Source organism: Phocoena sinus, chromosome 2 (genome assembly GCF_008692025.1).
Source record: "Phocoena sinus isolate mPhoSin1 chromosome 2, mPhoSin1.pri, whole genome shotgun sequence".
Taxonomy (NCBI): domain Eukaryota; kingdom Metazoa; phylum Chordata; class Mammalia; order Artiodactyla; family Phocoenidae; genus Phocoena; species Phocoena sinus.
In genome coordinates, this window is record NC_045764.1 from 58,972,153 (window position 1) to 58,992,207 (window position 20,055).

The 20,055-nt window shown below is 39.4% G+C and overlaps 2 protein-coding genes across 3 annotated transcripts in view; one reads left to right on the top strand and one right to left on the bottom strand.

The window, feature by feature from the left end:
* NRG4 (neuregulin 4) overlaps positions 1-15,936 on the bottom strand; it is a 132,992-nt gene extending 117,056 nt beyond the window's left edge. Inside the window, exons 1-3 of one of the 2 annotated variants that reach the window (XM_032623010.1) lie at positions 15,844-15,936; positions 13,227-13,288; positions 7,739-7,826 (exon numbers count right to left, since the gene is read on the bottom strand). The gene's annotated coding sequence lies outside the window, so the exon portion shown is untranslated. Of the gene's footprint in view, positions 1-7,738; positions 7,830-13,226; positions 13,289-15,843 lie in introns of both variants that reach the window. The other variant, XM_032623009.1, reaches the window with a different exon arrangement.
* A 221-nt stretch (positions 15,937-16,157) lies between these two features.
* Positions 16,158-20,055, top strand: part of TMEM266 (transmembrane protein 266) — a 143,288-nt gene continuing 139,390 nt past the window's right edge. The window contains exon 1 of the mRNA XM_032618326.1: positions 16,158-16,220. The gene's annotated coding sequence lies outside the window, so the exon portion shown is untranslated. The remainder of the gene's footprint in view (positions 16,221-20,055) is intronic.

The following is a 20,055-nucleotide window of genomic DNA, read 5'->3' on the forward strand; positions in this document are numbered from 1 at the left end:
TTCAAATCTTAGTAGAAATAGATCAAAAAGAGTTTTCATCGGTTGGCTAAAAATATCCTTATCATATATTTAAGAATTTCCCACTTAGATGTTAGCTTGCTAGTCTTACAATATTAGTAGTTTTTTGGCAGGACTGACTCAGGGTACATCAGGAAAGGAAAGCAAAATGTCATGTATGAAACCAGCAAGCAAGAAAATCACAGTGGAGACCAATATATCTCAATACGCCAAAATCACTTCATGTATATTTAGATATGGTAATAATAGGATCTTCAGTGTCAGGCCTTTCCAGCTTATTCTAAAAATAATTTAAAAGCTTTTGTTTTTAGGGCTTCCCTGGTGGCGCAGTGGTTGAGAGTCTGCCTGCCAATGCAGGGGACACGGGTTCATGCCCCGGTCCGGGAAGATCCCACATGCCACGGAGCGGCTGGGCCCGTGAGCCATGGCCGCTGGGCCTGCGTGTCTGGAGCCTGTGCTCTGCAACGGGAGAGGCCACAACAGTGAGAGGCCCGCATATCGCAAAAAATAATAATAATAATAATAAAATAAATAAATAAAAGCTTTTGTTTTTAGAATTTAATGTATTTTAAAAGAAACTTTCAGATTAAAATACTTTTTTAGGAAGTGAAAAAAATGATTTGGATCACATTTTGTCAATATGTGAACACAAATTAAAAAGCTAGCTTTTCTTGAAGCCAAATGTAATTTTTCTATAAAATACATCCAAATAAATATGTCTGTTCTCCTTAATTCCATATTTACCTTTGGTTAGTGTTCAAGCATTTCTTTTTGATATAAAAAGCTGGCACACATGGCTATTACCACTAATTAATTTTCAGAAAGGCAAAAATAGAAAAGTACAATCACGAACCTCATATGGTTGAGTCAAAAACTGGAATAAAAAATTTTTCTGAAATGATGAACAAAAACATTTAAAAGGACACTGGAAGAAAAAGTACATGTTCTGATATAAAGGCTCTAGAGTAAAACATCATTTTGGAAGTAGTAAACATTTACTAGTAGTCAATGATGCAGAAATAAAAGATTGTCCTATACAAAAGTCAAGACTTACATTGAACCTGTTCTACTCCAGTCAGCAATTTCTTCCTGAAGACTTCTATTTGGTTGTAACAATTTTTAGCTTTTCTTGCTGTATACCTCAGCAGGAGAAACCAATTTCCAAAAGGTGTTCCCTAATTATATTAAATGTGCATGCTGAGCCATGCCAATATTCTACTCCAAAAAGTAAAAATGTAAGATAAGCCACATATGGAGGAGATGCCTGTCAACAGTAACGCATCAATAATGCAATTTATATGTGAATCAGGCTATTGTCAAAGTTTTTTTAAAAAAATCTTTTCCTCCAGGGATCAAACCCACACCCCCTGCATCTGAAGCACAGAGTCTTGACCACTGGACTGCTAGGAAAGTCCTATGTCTGCTTCTTTCACTCAGTATTATATATCTGAGGTTCATCCATATTGCCATATGCAGTTGTAGATTGTTCACTGCTGTATAGTGTTCTTTTATGTGAATACACCATTAAAAATTCCATTATCCATTGGAAAAAAATATTTTCCTCACTTCATATAACTATTTACTAATAAGACTTCATGGTAAAAATGAACCAACAAATAAAAACTATCCTTGAGGTTGCAGTATAGGAAAGAGACATTTATACTGCATCAGTTTAGAATGCTTTGGATTGCAGGTAACAGAGAATTCAGTTCACAACAGCATAAACAAATATGGATTCACTTCTCTCACAAGACAAAAAATCTTGAACTGGTGATTGCTAAGGTTGGTGTTTACCCATCAATGGTGCTATCCATATCTTCAATATTTTTGCTTCACCATCCTGAGTGTATTTACTTTTAATATTCGTGTTTGTTGCCTAATGCTTTCAAGATGGTCACTGCAGCTCCAAGCATCACATCTAAGGTCAAAGCAAGAAAAAAGTTAACCCCAGCGCTGTCTGACCCTTTTATCAGAAAAAGGGAAAGCCTTCAATGAAGTCCCCTAGCAGGTTTATGGGCTAGAATTGTATTACATGACTACTGTAGCAGTAAAGAAGACTGGAAAATCAAATATTTAACTTTGCTAATTTTTATGGCAGAGGTAAGAAATGGATATGGATTGGCCAGCCAACAGTGTCTGCCAGTCCTCAACTCAATATGCACACACATACTTCTTACACATGTGTTAAACACAACATACTCATCCTCTCTTCAACGTACTCATCCCCCACTATCTCATCCAATTACTGCATGACGCAGGATCTTTGGTTGATTTTCTGTCTGCTCTATCAAGTCCAAATATCACAACTCTTATCTGACCACTTGTATGGCTAAAAGGGAAGCTGTCTCTTAACCACTCCCCTCCCATATATACAACGATGAAAAAGAAAGAACAGAATGACCCCCAAAAAATTCCATTAAGAAAGGGAGATAAGAGGAAGTACACAGTAGTCAACAATCCACAATCTATATCATATCTTCCTAGACAGAAATCACAGATTCCTGGGCAGGCAATAAAGTAAATCCCTTGGCCAGTCAATCCGACAGCGCCTACTTTAAGTCTCAGGAGGATCTGCTTTGTCATTGTTCTCTGTAGCCATTTCTAAGGCAGGTTTTGAAGCAGATGTCTTTCCCAGGGGATCCACAGCTTTTGTAGCCTACTTCACACTGGTCTGACTCAGGGAGGAAAGGATGAGGATTGCTTGGAAGGTAGAGACAATCACAAGGAATCGCCAGCTTTGTACTGCAGGTTCCCTCAAAAACATATCAAGCTTCTGGTCTGTCTGCTTCAGATCAATTCCTTGTGTGAGCAACCACACCCAAAAAACATTTCCAGAAATAATCTTTAAGCCTGGAGATTCTAATCTCTTAGCCGCTGACCTCTGAGCTCTCATAACAGACAAGGCAATTCCAACAATAGTCTTAGGTAAGAAGGTCCTACCCTTAATCCCTACAAAATTCCAAATTACAGGGCTCTTTTGTCAATTTAGAGTACAAGCTAAAGGTAGAATACCTCTGGAGCAAAGCTATGTTCTTCTGCCCTCTCTGCTTTCATGCTGAGGAGCACTAATTTGAGTTCACTCCCTTCTGTAGGATCCTACTGAAAAGCCACAAGAAGTCACCAATATAGCACAATATTCCAAATTCTTCCTTTCATTTCTCCTAACACTACAGTCTCAGTTTGCATAGTCAGCCTTCCACAGAACAGCAGGTACAGATTAATCAAATGCTTTGCTACTGTATAACAAGGATTATAACTTTCCTTATTTTTCTCCATAATGTCTGGAGGTAGGCAGTCCAAGATTGGAAGAGCTGTTCAACAATGTCCAGACTCTTTCAATCCTTCTCCTTCATGGTCCTCAGCTTGTCAGAATCATCTTTTCTCTCTCATACTTGTCATCTCATAGTTGCAAAGATGGCTGCTATATCTCCAGGCTTCATGTCTGCATTTAAGGCACAAAGAAGGGGAAAAGAGGAGAGTACCAGCCACCACTGTTCTCTTTATCAGGAAAGCAAAAGCCATCCCTGAACTTGGGAGCCTTCCCTTCATGATCACTGGCAAAGGAGAATGGGATTGTCATGACTGGCTTCAACTAGTCAGGATTTTTTGCTTGAAGCTGGGAACATTGCTGTCCCTAACAAAATGAAGGTAAGCAATAGGGAATGGGTATAAGGAAGGTCACTAAGAATATCTCCACACATAGACATTTACAGTTTTAAGAGAATGTTTGAAAAATGAAAAGCAATCTCTATTTGGTGAAATTTCAAGCAATATAAGAGAAGCGGGGGGAAGCTCCTCAGGCAGTGCTATAGAAATACACTTTAGGTAAAGAGATCTCTACTCAGGCATACCCATCCTACTTAGGAGTCTATCCCTTAAATTAACAGCCTTTAGTAACTCTGCTTTTCACAGACTCTTCCCTTCCTTCAATTCTGAACCCACAGATTCTCTAAAATACCTATGTTTATTCAACAGCTGTTTCTACGGCAGCAGAGCCCCTGGTGGAAGGGCACAGGGGTGGAGGCTATTTATAATTTAAGAACTGACAGTACATGCCAATAGCAGCTATTATTGATGAAATCCTTGAGAAATGTATAAAACAGATAAATACTGTGAAAAGCCAAAACCAGAAATATTCATGGTGCCTGCTGTTCACCAAGAAACCTCTTACAATTTGGTTTCCCATCTATATCCACCACCTGGAAGAAAATACACTGATCATACTGGTACAACCGGTTTTTGTAACAATTTTATCTCATTGTATTGGGTTGGCCAAAAAGGTCGTTTGGGTTTTTCCATGTTACCGAAAAACCCGAACGAACTTTTTGGCCAAACCAATATTTAAATTAATTTGCTTTCTGGCTTTACATATTAGGCTGATGAGGTCGTTAGACTAATTTAATCCTCTCTGGGACACTTACTGACCAGATCAGGTTTCTAAGACCACAAGACTGAGAGTTAGACCCTAGTAAACTCACTAAGGTTATACCACCCAATGTGGTCTTTTGAATAAAAGCAGCTGGCCTGCCCCAAGCAATAGCCCTTTACATCACTGAGTGTATTGGCATGAACTTCTTTAAAACATTTAATCAATTTTCATTCCATGTAGCTGCTCACAAGAGCCACTTTCTTTGATGTAAATTGTGCTACCTATAAACATACTCGAGTCACCAACCATTCAAAGTAAAATAGTTTCCAAGCAACCCTCAAATCACCATTTTTATGTATAAAAAGATAAGTAGTGTAGGGGTTATGGGCATGGGCTCTGGAGCCAGAAGGCTAGAGTGCAAATCCTAGTTCCACATTAGAACATTCTACCATAGAATCGGGCACAAATCTTTGTGCCAATTTTCCTCATCCATATGTGAGGCTTGAGGTAGTGAGGGACAGAATAATAGTGCCTACTTCAAAGAGTTGTCTGAAAATAAAATGAATTTATATATATAAGGTGCCTGGAACACAAGAAGCACTCAACAGGTGTTAGCTATCATTATTCTTCACTGGAAAATCTAATAGTATATGGTTGCACTTAATGCAAATGTAAAATGATTTGATAATAAAGATTCACTTTATATGCAAAATATGAAATAACACAAAATCCCCCCCAGTTAATAATTCATCAAGAATCACAGTTTCGGGCTCCCCTGGTGGCTCAGTGATTGAGAGTCCGCCTGCCGATGCAGGGGGACACGGGTTCATGCCCCGGTCTGGGGAGATCCCACATGCCGTGGAGCGGCTGGGCCCGTGAGCCATGGCCGCTGAGCCTGCGTGTCCGGAGCCTGTGCTCTGCAACGGGAGAGGCCACAGCAGTGAGAGGCCCGCGTACCGCAAAAAAAAAAAAAAAAAAAAAAAAAGAATCACTCTTTCAAAGCTGCTTGGTAATTGACTTATAAACTCTTTTAAGCTACTGCCCACATGGCAATAGCAAACTTCCCATTCTTTGCTGCCAGGAATAGTCTTGAATTACACATGTCTCCTACAAAAGGCTACAGCTCTATACAGAGATGTGAAGGAGATAATAATCATAGCACTTCCCAACCCCACTGACCTCTCAGTGTTGATCCTGGTCTTCCTGGAGGTTTCCTATGTCCTTGGAGCCTAGAAACTCTACAACCAATATCCAAACAGAATTAAGTCTCTGAACACTGCCCCAGAAAACTTTTCTTGAAATAAGGGGTCACTCAGCCTGGTTGTTTTTCACATGTGTGTACCCTTCTCAGACCTGGAGTAATTACCATCCATTCCCATTTTCCTTACTGTACATAGTTTTTTTTTAAACATCTTTATTGGAGTATAACTGCTTTACAATGGTGTGTTAGTTCCTGCTGTTTAACAAAGTGAATCAGCTATACATATACATATATCCCCATATCCCCTCCCTCTTGTGTCTCCCTCCCACCCTCCCTAACTGGTCAAGTTTAATACTTCCTTGCTCACAAAGAAATATTATCCTAAATGGCCCTGATTTTCCTTTAACCTATGTCTACTCTTCTCTCCTACTCAAGTACTTCTTTCCCTTCTGTTTTATTTACTCGTCTCCATCAGCACAAGTCTTTTTTCCCTTTTGCATGTGACTGGCACATCTTCACTCTCAAACTCCCCCAACCACGCTCATTCCACACCCAATTCTTCAACTTCTGTCATTCTTTACCCTCTGCCCTATCCCCCATCTACTAGACAGTCCATTTATTTGAGGAAAAACTCTTTTATCCAAATTTATTTTTCACTTTTCTGCAGTTTACTCTTTTTTAAAAATATTTTATTTATTTATTTATTTGGTTGTACCAGGTCTTAGTTGCTGCACATGGCTTCCTTAGTTGCAGCTCAAGGACTCCTTAGTTGCAGCTCACCAGCTCCTTAGTTGTGGCAGGCATGCTCCTCAGTTGTGACTCGAACTCTTAGTTGTGGCGTGCATGTGGGATCTAGTTCCCTGACCAGGGATTGAACCCGGGCCCCCTGCATTGGGTATGTGGAGTCTTAACCACTGCACCACCAGGGAAGTCCCTCTGCAGTTTACTCTTAATAAAAATCTGGTTCCTCCTTAGATCACAAGGCACCTTTTCCAATATAACTTATTTAGTCCTTATTTTCTGCTTTCTCTGAATCGATGGGAAGAAGTGAGGAACAGCCTCTTCCTTGCTCCCAAATGCCATTTTCAGATCATCACACTGTGGCCCACTCTCCACTGTTTGAAATCTCTACCTTATCTCACATTTCAGAGAGCCATTCTCAACAATCCTATCTGAACACACTCATCTTTAAATTTATCCTCCCATCCTTCTCTCTAGTCTTGATAGAGGTGATTCAATTTCTGTTGACAGTAACATATGTATTTGAAGAGCATTATACGAACCAGAAAAATTAAACGTGTTAATGGTGATCACATGGTCAACAATGGAACAAACTGAATAAAACACATGACTACTTCTGTACTCATAAAAGAACTTTATAATTTTCTATAATACTCCTAAAGTCAAGTTCTACTAGTTCATATATTCTATCATTAGAAATATATCATGTTAGCTACTGCCTTAGACATAAATCACCATATGTTTGTCAAAATAAACCGTAGCAACAGAAAATTAGAAGGTCTTATGATGGATATATAAGCTATTCTTGGCAGATGATCAGTGTACTTAGAAGACCTTCCAAAAAGAGGATTCTACAACTTCCCAAGGTAAATCATTCTAATCTTACACATCCTAAATTTCAAAAGCTTTGACTCTTCTTATCTAAATTTCTCCTGCTGTTTTTCCTCTATAGAGATGGAAAAAGGACAGGCACCATCCTCAGTAAGTCAGCATCTCAACTACTTGAAAAGCAATATCATCCCTTAGCCTTCACTCTTCTAAACTCAACAACTTGAACTGTTTTCCAGACTCTTGTTCTCCAAGGCTTTCTTAACCTTCTTTAATTCTATTCATATTATTTTTAAATTACAAAGACCAGACCAGCTTACAAGTTTGTTGTTTTTAATATGTTTTTATGAATAGTTAACACATACTTGAACATGGCTCTATACACACACACCTTTCCAACTTTAGAATGGAGACCCAAGCTTCTGTAATTTAAAAGTTAAAGAACTTTCCATAATGTGGAGTCTACCACTATTTTCTCTTAGTTGAATTAAAACAATGATCTATGGCTATAGTTGACAAATTATGGCTCCACAAATGGCCCCAAAACATTACAAAGAATAAATTAACAAATAATTACTTACCTGACCTGTCCTCAGGTGAAAGTTTTTCTCCTAGATTGCAGAGTAGAGATGAAACTGGGTCTCACTTTATAGTTCACCTCTTTTTCTTCTGCTTTGATAGAAATTGTGGCCACCATAAAGAAAAATAAAAACAGAAAATATTTTATATAACAATTTTAGCAACACATGGAAGAGAAGAGTAGAATCTGTTTACAAATTTTATGGGCTTTTTCTTTTACTTAGTAATACTCTCAAAGAACTTCGTAATAAGTAACAGAAACTTTAATATTTTTAATTTCTCCTGCTTCCCCTTTTTTAAGCCTCAGGAAAACTATTCATTGTTAATACTTCTAAATACTAGGCTAGGAGCTGGATTAAGAGGGAAATAGAATTTTATTAGAAGATTATTGTGTGGGAGGAGAAAAACCCTTTCAAACAGAGACTTTTGGGGGATGGCAAGGAATTTTATTTCTTTTTCTATGAAAGTTACTTTTTGTGTTATGTCTCCACCAAGAAAAAATTTTACATACAATATTATGGATAGAGAGTTAATAAGGATTGTCATTTCAATAAAGTGGTAACCTTCATGAGAAAGAAAGGGAAAAGTGGTATAAAATATGATCTATCTTCCACTTTAAAAGTTCCTTTTCCCAAAGAGCTTTACTTTATATGGCATGAAGAAGGTGGTCAAGGCTCAGAACACCTTAAGTATGTAAAAGTGGCATATATGAATAATATAAATTTTTATATCAAGCCAATTATCAGAATGCATAATCAATCCCTCAGAAGTTTATGGTCTTTCTAGACCCATATGCTGAAAACTATAAAACATTGAAAAGAAAGCTGAGGATGATTCAAAGAAATGGAAAGATAGCCTGTGCTCTTCGACTGAAAGAATTAATATTGTTAAAATGGCCATACTTCCCAAAGCAATCTACAGATTTAATGTCTATCAAAATATCCATGACATTTTTCACAGAACTAGAACAAATAATCCTAAAACTTATATGGAACCACAAAAGATTCAGAACTGCCAAAGCAATCCTGAAGAAAAAAAGAACAAAAGCTGGAGGTATAACCCTCCCAAACTTTAGACTATACTACAAGACTACAGCTATCAAAACAGCATGGTATTGGCACAAAAACAAACACAAAGATCAGTGGAACAGAACAGAGAGTCCAGAAATAATCCCACTCACCTATGTTCAATTAATCTACAACAAAAGAGGCAAGAATATACAATGGAGAAAAGACAGCCTCTTCAACAAATGGTGCTGGGAAAGCTTGATAGCTACATGTAAAACAATGAAATGAGAACATTCTCTCACACCATATACAAAAGTAAAGTCAAAATGGTTTACAGACCTAAATGTAAGATATGACACCATAAAATTCCTAGAAGGGAACATAAGTGAAACATTCTTTGATATAAATCATAGATCAGTCTCCCAAGGCAAAAGAAATGAAAGCAAAAATAAACAAATGGGACCTAATCAAACTTAAAAGATTTCGCACAGCAAAGGAAACCATCAACAAAATGAAAAGATAACCTATGGAGTGGGAGAAAATATTTGCAAATGATACAACCCACAAGGGGTTAATATTCAAAATATACAAACAGCTCACACAACTCAATATCAAAAAAACAAACAACTCAATCAAAAAATGGGCAGAAGACCTAAACAGACAGTTTTCCAAAGAAGACATACAGATGGCCAATAGCCACATGCAAAGATGCTCAACATCGCTAATTATTAGAGAAATGCAAATCAAACCCACAATGAGGTATCACCTCACATTAGTAGAATGGCTATCATCAATAAGTCTACAAATAATAAATGCTACAGAGGGTGTGGAGAAAAGGAAACACTAATACACCATTGGTGGGAATATAAATTGGTGCAACCACTATGGAAAACAGTATGGAGGGTCCTTAAAAAAACTAAAAACAGATCTACCAAATGATCTGGCAATTCCACTCCTGGGTATATATCCAGGAAAAAAACCGAAAACTCTAATTCAAAAAGATACATGCACCTCAGTGTTCAAAGTAGCACTATTTATAATAGCCAAGCCATGGAAGCAACCTAAATGTCCATCAACAGATGAATGGATAAATAAATTGTGGAATATATATACATATGTGTGTATATGTATATATACAATGCCATTAGAAAGAATGGAATATTGCCATTTGCAGCAACATGGATGGACCTAGAGAATATTATGCTTCATGAAATAAGTCAGAGAAAGACAAATACTACCTATCACTTATATGTGGAATCTAAAACTAATACACATGAATCTGTATACAAAACAGAAACAGACTCAGACAAAGAAAACAAACTTATGGTTACCAAAGGGGAGAGGGTGAGGGATAAATTATAATGGATACAATAAGAATTTATTATACAGCACAGGGAATTATACCCAATATCTTATAATAATCCATAATGAAATATAATTTGCAAAAAACCAAAATTACTGTGCTGTACACACGAAACTAAGACAATATTGTAAGGCAGTTATATTTCAATTAAAAAGAAGAAGTTTATGGTCTTTCTGTAGTCACAGGAATAATGAACATGAAAAGTTTAATAGTAGCATAGGACTTCCCTGGTGGCACAGTGGTTAAGAATCCGCCTGCCAATGCAGGGGGACACAGGTTCAAGCTCTGGTCCAGGAAGACCCACATGCTGTGGAGCAACTAAGCCCGTGTGCCACAACTACTGAGCCTGTGCTCTAGAGCCCGTGACAACTACTGAGCCCGCGTGCCACAACTACTGAAGCCCACACGCCTAGAGCCTGTGCTCCACAACAAGAGAAGCCACTGCAATGAGAAGCCCACTCACTGCAACGAAGAGTAGCCTCCGCTCACTGCAACTAGAGAAAGCCCACCCACAGCAATGAAGACCCAACACAGCCAAAAATAAATAAATAAAATTTTTTTCAAAAAAAGTAGTATAATTTTGTAACTACAAAATATCAAAAGTTTATCTACCTTCAAATTTAATCATGCTAGTTTTTTTTTCCCCTCTGGTTCATTTTTAGTCTGTTAGATAAGTGAAAAATCAAATTTTCTTCTTTACATAAAAATAATCATAGAATCAGAAAAATTTAGAGCTAGAAAGAAATTTAGAGAATTTCTAGATGTACCAAGTTCAACCCTCTCCAAATCAGAGACATTCATTTAATTGCCTTTTTCAAAGTTAAAGAATGAATTGGAGGTGAAACCCTGGAATCCAGAATGCTTTTCCCACTTAATTCCTCAAGCTTACTGAGCCACAACTTTGTGTGTGTATGTGAGGCAGTAGGGTTGAACTTGAGGTCTCTGAATCAGACTGTCCAGGTTTGAATCTTAGTTCCTCCACTTATTATCTGGGTGTTCTTGAGCAAATTACTTAATCCTACGGTGCCTCAGTTTTCTCATCTGTAAAATGAGATAACAACTATACCTTCCCAACAGGACTTATGAAAAAGTTAATGCAAATAAAGCTCACAGAATGATGTCTGACACATTGTAGGCATTTAACAAATGTCAGTAATCATTAGGAGTCTATCAATAAACACATGGACATGTACTTGCTAGGTTTTAAAATAGCCTAATTAGACTAGAATTGGAATACTAGATCATTTTTATGTTTTAAAATACATATACAATCACTGATATTTCATTTTGCCATATAAACAGTGTCCCCCAAACGGTTTCCTCATGCAAAATTCCAGATATTAAACACATAATAAAGCTCACTTAATTTGAATACCATTTATTTTGTGATCACTTGAGCCCAGTGGTATACTCAGAATATGACACCCAAAAGGATCATTTTTTTTTCTAACACACCCTCCTCTACATGACAAAATTATTTTTAGTAATGACCGTGAAATGAAACAAATAATAATAGCCAGGAAAGAAACAGACAGTGAAAATTCTTTTACTCAACTCCACTTATATGCAAATATAAAATAAATATTATAGTACAAAAAAGGAAAAATGCAACGGAATTCATGTTTCTGAAAAAAGGAATAACTTAAACCTACATATTGTTTTGTGGAAGTACTAAGTAATAACATTGCACCTCCTATTGATTCCTTCTTCAGTTTTGAAGTAAACATTAATAATTTAAAAAGAACAAATTTCAAAGTAAAAGATTTTTTAATTCAATTATTCCGAAGAATAATTTCACATATTAACTAAACTTGTACTTACAAGCCAAAAATATTAGACTTTGTTTCCCTCAAATGTTACATGCAAAATGAAAACCCTAAGTGGTCATACAGAATGACAACACTGAAGTCATCAAGTCTGTTTCTTCATCCTTATAGTCGCTATGCAATCACTGCTTAAGAATCTACTATATAAATGCAAAGATATGGACCAAAGGGGCTGCACACATGAACTGCACCTGAAGCCTTGAATTACCCTGTTCTTATGAATTTATTTGGAAAAATATCTGTAGAGCTGAGTCTATGTTTATTGAAGGCCAACTGTATAACTGGGAGTTCTCTGATTTAACTTCTATGTAGAATATGATATTTATTAAAGGATCAATAATTAAAATGTGCTAATTTGAAGCTTACATATACATTACTAAAACTTAACAGTAACTACAGTAATTGTTTAGAACCTAGACTCATAAGAAATTTTTCAGGGAGAAATATTTTATCATTGACACTGTTTAGAATTTCTGGTACATAGAAATTGCTGGTAATAAAAATTGGACAGACTTTTAGTGGGTTTATTATAGTTTAATTCCCTACAGACAATGAGAATTTTTGTTGCCTACACCCCAAGTGATGCTCTCATTGCCCCCACTCCTGGCATGCCACCGCTCAAGGTGAAATCTGCCACTGAGGTACTATCCTTGAAGATGGGCTCGCTACATTAAGCGTATTTAAGCTACTTATGAGAAAACGTTTTTAAAAAGAATGTTAATTGAGGACCTATTCAGTGCATGGTACTGTGCTTTGTTTTATCCACATAGAATGTAAGCACATGAATTTTGCTAGTTACAAGTCAATCACATTTATTCATTAAAGCCCTCTCAGCAGAATTTTTAAAGCTATTTTGTTAGCAGTTATTATGTATACTTAAATTTTTAAATAATTATCAGAGTCACATATATTCCATTTTTCAAGTTTTTCATTAACTTCAATTGGCTTTCTCCCTGTGTGTTCCAAATAAGTGAGGGTGCATCAGAAATCAACATTCAGAAGAGGTTTTAAAATATTAACATTTACATAAACATTAACAACTTAAAATCTCTTGATATTTTAAAATTTCACAACTCATGTGGCATCAGATTCAAATGTCCTACTTTTTCAAGCAGCTACCTCAAGAGAACAAATTTTAACTCTCATAGCAATCTTTTTCATTCATAGGATCAACATAATCTCCAGTCTGCCTTCTCATAATCTTGCAGCTGCATACATGCACAAATTTTCTGGTTATGTGATTCTGGTACTCCTGAAAAGACAGTCTTTTTAACTGAAAGAAAATCTGACTTACCTCAAAAGGTACTTTGGTATGGGATAGCGTGCCAATTACAGCCACATTAGAAGCAGATATATCTGGCAAGAAAGTGACACACAAGCCTTAAAACTACAGTTAATTTCTTCTACTCCTGCTGTATAGGTCCTATTTTCTTTTATGCTGTGGGGCTCCTTCACCCACAAAATCCCTCTCACTAGTCACCTACAGTCTACTAAAGCCACACCTGTTCCCTTTATAGCTCTAGGATTCCCCAACCTCTCCCATTGATAAGAATCACCTGGGACAGTTAAAAATAAAAATAACAAGCCACACTCCCGTAAATTAGATTTTAATGGGTTTGAGGTGAGGCTCCGGTATCTGATTTTAATCAAGTATCCTCAAGAGATTCTTACAGACACATTTAAGAATAAACTAAAGAGGCCTGCCAGAGATCTTCACAGTTCCTCCAAATTGATCAGTCTCAAGGGCTAATCCTCCTTTGGGTATTAGGACTTAGGGTATTTGAAAATAGAGCAGGAGAAGTTTGGAGAAAGCAGAATACCATCTTGTCTGCAACTCTGATTTAGGTTTCCAACATCCTAAAGAATTAAAGAAGCAGAAGATTTTAGTTTGGATAGGTGATGTGAAGTACGACACCACCAGGGAGCAGCATAGAGCTGATAAATTACACATGTTTGGGGATTTTTTGACTTCACACTACCACATAAAATGGTGTACCTACATTTTCCATGAACTCAGATTACAAAGAAACAAAAACAAACAAAAACTCCAAAGCAGCACACTTAAAAGACACAGATAAGATATGTTAGCTTGTAATTTCCAGTTTTCTCTCTCTAGAGGGTCTTCATTGACAGCTGTTGTAGGAAAAAATTTCCCTTGAAGTAGCCTTGCACCTGAATCCAAAACTGGTATTAGACTACAAAGATTCCAGGTAAACCAAAGTGGTGTTCCAATTTTTCTGTCTGCAAGTTTCAAAATACTTGTCCTACTCTTAACTAGCATTGTAACTGGATGCTTTTCAATGGTTTTAATCAAGTCTTTAGAGTTCTACTAAGTGTGAGGGTGGGGGGGAATGGGGTGGAAAACAACTTTAACAAGCTATGCCGAGGTTTTGTTTTTTTTTTTTTAACACTTTTTAAAAGTGTAGTTGAAATTTTGCCACCACCTGTCAGAAAACTATACCCACCCACCCAGCAATCCCATCCATCCTCCCAAGTTTTCTTGACTCATCCCCACTTTCTCTTTTCCAGTCCACATTAAATGTAGAAAAAAATCCTCTGGCAACCCAGGTAGCTTCTACAAATATCACCTCCAAGGGCTTTGTGTTCCTCTGAAATTCCATTACAGCTGGGTTAAGAAACATTGAAAGATGAAGGAGGACTTGAAGAAGGAATTTTACTTACTTCCCAACTTGCCAAAATTCGATACTCATTCCCTACCTAGAAATTCCTGTGTCTAAGAAAAGTATGATCCAAGCCCCTGTGGCAATTCTGTGACCTGGGTTTTGATTTCTTCTAGCTAGAAAAGCTGAGGTGGGAGGAGGAAGAGGCAAGAATGACTAAGACATTCCTGGGAGACCAAATAGGCCTAACCAAAAAACAAACAAAACAAAAAACCCACTCTAGAAGAGGTGTGAGAACCGGAAATCAAGGCTGTCTGCAGAGCTAGAGCCCATCCTGGAACTTAGCGTTCTAGAAAAGAGGGTTTCCAATCTTTTCAAGTACTTTAGCAAAAATGTCAGGACCCTACTGGAATATGGCTAGTTTAGCCTGAATTGAGACGAGTAACAAAACCTATTCCGAATCCAGAAGCTGCTTAAGTGATTGTATTCCACTGCTCACAGCAGCACCTACAGACATTAGAAAGAGTTGTATGGGAGGACTTTAACCTACAGAGAGTATTATGGGTGCATCCACAGCCCTCACGTACTCCACTTGCTCCACCCGCTAAAACCAAGAGCCACGGTCCTAAAGCAAGCATTCATTCTCCACGGGGTTGTTGTTATCTCCAAGGGGCGAAATCTTACTCTTTTCAAGTATAAAGCACAGATACACGTATGGTACATAAACAGCTATTCAGGATATGAATGGTATTATAATTTCATGGCGGGTGGGGAGGAAGGGACTGGTGAACAAAACGTTTAAAAAGGCTTTTCTTAAGAGGACGATAATGGAAAGAAAAAAAATAGGCTGAGTAACACTGTCCTATAAGTGTCCTGAGCTAAAACCATCAAATGAAGGTCCTGACAGGTAATTTTCTCCCAGACAGCAGCCTAAGGGTCAAGGGTCTCTGATTCTGGTTCGATCTCGGCCACAAAGAGGTGTTTTCCTCTCCGTGCCTCAAACCTCAGAGGGCAGTGAATGCCCGCCGTTTGCTCCCTCACGGGGTGCCGTGTGTGGATGTGCCCAACAACTAGCAAAGAGTTTTGGAAACCGCAAAGCGCTGCACCAAGGCCAGAGGAGGTTTCTATTCTCGGCTGCACGAAATTCCCCGGGTGGGGCCCCCTCGGCCTCCGCACTTGTTGCTTCCCGGCCCCGCCGGCCTCCACCTCAGACCTTCTCTCCGCGAACTCCTCCTCTCTCCACAAGCGCACGCATAGCACCCCCCTCCCCCGGCCCCGCGACCCCCTCACCCACGCCACGAAACCGGCGCGCTCCGTTCAGGCCCTGGCGCCGGTCGAGTCCCCAGCCCCCAGCCCCCTGCCCAGTTCCCGCCGACAGCCCGGCCCGCAGAGGCCGCCGTTTCCTAGACAGCCGCGCGGCCGCTCCGCAGCCTCCGGGGCGCGCGCGCCGACGGCGGGAGGCGAGGGCGCAGGCGCGGGCCCGGGCGAGCCGCCGGCGCGTGGCCGCGCGCGCCCCCGACCGCGGTGGGCGGAGGAGAGGAGGGAGCGGAGGCAGCGGCGGGCCGCGAGGGGGCGAGGGGGCGGGGGGGCGGAGAGGGGAGCCCCGGGAGCGCGAGCCGCGGTCGGCGCCGCTGCAGAGCCGAGCGTATCCACAGCCCGGGCAGCAGGTATGTGTCCCCGCAGCCGGCCGTGGCCGGGGCTTCCCCTGCCACTCTTCCCGGGTCCTGTGGCCGGGGCGGGGGTGGGGGCCGGTCAGGGTTTGCAGGGTACGTGTCCGGGAGGGCTCGGATCTTACCACTGACCTTCATCCCCTCTGGTCGCTGTAGCAAGGCGAGGGTGCCTGGGGCAGCCTAGGGCTTCAGCTCCAGCCTGGGGATCTGCTTCTTGTCACATGCTTCTTATTTATTTTTGCAAACTGCCCTGGTTCGGGTCCAGCTGCAGATGCCTTACCTCCCATTCTTTGCCTCTGTGTGCCATCTTGCATTTATTAATAAAACATGCAAGCTGGGGGTTGGGGATTGCTGCTGGGGGGAATCCCATTGCAGTATAACAAGCGGGTGCCTATTTTAGGTTTTCAGGCGTGGTATTGAGGTGGAAATCCCACACCCTGGGGATTTGTAGCTTTGTTGGTCGTGACCACTTCCTAGTGGGCTTCCCCCATTTGTCTGGAGGCGCCACAGCGGCAGGATGGACTGATAGGAAAGGATGGTGGGTTTTCACCGTCAAGCCAAAACCCCGTTCTAGGGACAGGTGCAAGCTACGGCGGACAGTTCCCTGCTTGCTAACTTGCCAGGGTGGCTTAAAACCAGAAAATTGTTTCCCTTGATTGCCGAGAGGAGGCCTTGAACAGAATCCCTGAGACTTGCATACTCAAACTCATTAAGGTTTTGCATCTGAAGATGACTAAAGCTTGCCACCTGTTGGAAGTTAGACCCCATGAAATCCCCCGTAATCTAGCCCACCAATCCCTGTTTCAGTCACTAATACTGAGATAGCAATAGGCCCATATTGATTCCTTCCATATTCCTTAATACTGCTTGGCTTTTGTCTCTTTTAAAATAAAACCTACCTATGATTTGATGCCCCATAGGTTATAGGTTGAAATTACATGATTTGTTTATATTCCATACACATATAACATCGTACCCTAAAGAGTAAATTTCTCTTCAGTGTATATGTTGCCTATTTCCCCAGCTTTTCACCTTGCTTCAAGAAACAGTTCAAAAAGTGGGATGTATGTAACTGATTACCTTTCTTCCCCCCCCCCCCGAAATACTGTGGTGAAAAAAATAGTAAAAGCTAGAAATATAGAATGAAAATGGTTACCACAAGATGTTGGGGTATGGCAGCAGGACTGTAATTTCTTCTAAAATATATAGTAGTCAGAGTGCCACATCTAATCATGAGAACACATTTCTTAAATGCTCATATGTGCCAGGTACTGAGCTACAAGCTATTGGTACATATCTCATTTCATCCTCATAACAAACCTGTTTTCTCCATGTTGAAGATAAAGAGACTAAGACTTAGAAAGGTTAGATAACTTGCCCAAGGTCACACAGCCAGGGACAGGATAAGGATGCAAACTCTAGTGCATCTGATTGCTGGGGGGTGGGGGGGGGGGGATGAGAGTAGCCTTTAACCCTGGTGCTGCTGTTCCATCTACATTTTCATTAAGATCAAAGCTTATGCATGAGCACACAAGCTTGGATCTGATTTTCCATTTCATAGATTTCACATCAACCTTTGTGGCTCTCCAGTATGAGAAACTGTTGTTTCAGAATGGGTTTGTGTGGAATTTTTTAAGGTGGCACTGAGCCTATAAACATCGGGTTCAAGATGTTTCCATTCAGCTCTCCCAAACAAGCAATTAAGTTCAAAAATTTGTTTCCCTTCAGATTTAAATCTGTAAAATGTATATGCATCAGGTAGAATGAATTACGTTTTTCATTATCACATCCTACTCCAATCTTCCTGCCGCCCTTCACGCTATCTTCTGGTCTCGCTGCCAGTCATTAGAACAACATTGTCTGTCATGCTTGTGTGTGAGTGCCTTAACCAGGTGAAGGAATCCATACAAGTCGTGAACCATAATCCAGTCTCTGTGATTGTAGCAGCTCTTCATTTGAAAGTTTTGGAATTTGTACAGTCAACAATGGATATAAATTTAATCTTTTTTGTAAATGCATTATTATAGTGCAGGTATTGGATTGTGCTACACATTCCTAACAGTTCTCACAGACTTAGAAATCACTGTAGTTGCATCAATGGGAAATTCACTCAGGGGGGCTACAAAGTTTTATGCTCAGGTCATATATTTGAGATGGTGGTGAGAAAAGTACAGCTAAGTAGAAGGGGTTATTTGAAAATTATATCCCATGGAAATTACAGCTTTAATGATAAATTGATGAATAATATTAGGTCAGAAATAAAAGACTCTTGTAAATTCTGTAAGGTCTGTTTTCTTTCTTGACTGGTTTTAGGACACCATGATGTTACTTTTTTCATTATACTCTATTCTGTTGATAGTAAAGCAATTTGTTATAGCCGTTTTGCCTCATGGAAATCACTCGGTTTTGGAAGAGCTCAGCCCCAGTGCTTATGGAAATGCTGAGACGGAGTCTTTCTGCCCTGGGGATTTCCAGTCTATGATCAGATAAACTCAAGATGAGTCCTGATGTTACTGGAAAAAAAGCAGAAAGCAAAGAGAGGTACTGCTTGATTCTGGGGAGCAAATTGGTTTTCCTATGGGGAGCACCATTATCTTCTTCAGTCAGAAGTCTCATAATTAAAAAGCATCTAAGAAGTCTACCTTTTTTCTGTTCAAGCAGGATTTTATTTTCTGCAGAGCTGAGCACCCTTTTTTGGTGCAATGGTCAATTTGAGGAATGTTAAAATGTTTCTGACTACATATTTGTTTTCTTGAAACATATGTTTACACTGGGAAAAGCCATATGAACAACTATGGATGCTTAAGCATTATTTTTTTTTATTCCCCTCATCAAGGGTTTTTTTTTCTTATTTTTGGAAGTGGGGAAGCAACTAAAATTTTTCCAAGCTATATAACTAGCATGCATTGCAGTGACTGATTGTAATGCACATTTTAATGCATTGTTGAGTAAGACACTGGGAACTGGCATATTTGTCTTTCCTTGACTGACCTTGTAGGCTACTTAGTTGTGAAATGTCTTGTTTTCTTACAGTATTTCTTAACTCAGTAGTCTCTAAAATGAGATTTTTTTTTCAATGTCAACTATCTTGAATCATAGTAGTTCACAGCTTACTCTGAAATACTTGATTTTCACCAGTCTTCTTTTTCTCTCCTTGATGGAAGCTATAGCAAGGGTTTTAATTTTATTTAGAAAGCAGTTCATAACCTGCAAGTTAAGCCATCCCCTTTCCAGACTGAACCAGTCAGAGTTCACAAATGCTGGCCAGGCACACCCACCGTAGGACCTTCTCCTATAGAGAACCCAAGACCTCCTGCTGGACTTACATGCGCTCATTTTCCCCATATGGAAGATGTAAGAGGTCCTAAAGTGAGCTCACACCAGTGGGCCTTGGGTGCAAGGTAGGATGGAGGCTATTGTAGGAAAGAGTCAGGAAATCACTTCTCCTGTACCAACACTAGTCTATATTGTGATTTCTGCTTGCAAATATGTATTCATTATAAAATGTTTGATCATTACATAAATAGAGAAGGTAGAGGTCCATGGTTAGAATCTTTGATATTATACTTTAGTGAGACCACCATTAATAGTTTGGTATAGATCTCTCTGGATTTTTGAATGTGGACGCTAAAATGTTACTGTTTGCCAGCAATACTGTACATAGATGCACACTATTTTGTAGTTCCTCTTCTTGCACTTGGTAGTAGACTTTGGACCTTTAGAAGGCCCTTGAATGGCATACTTTCAGACACGGCCACAATGGGAACTAGATAAGAGGAGCCCTGTAACCAGAGGTAGAGGAAGGGAACTAATGTGTGCTGGGTAGGAACCT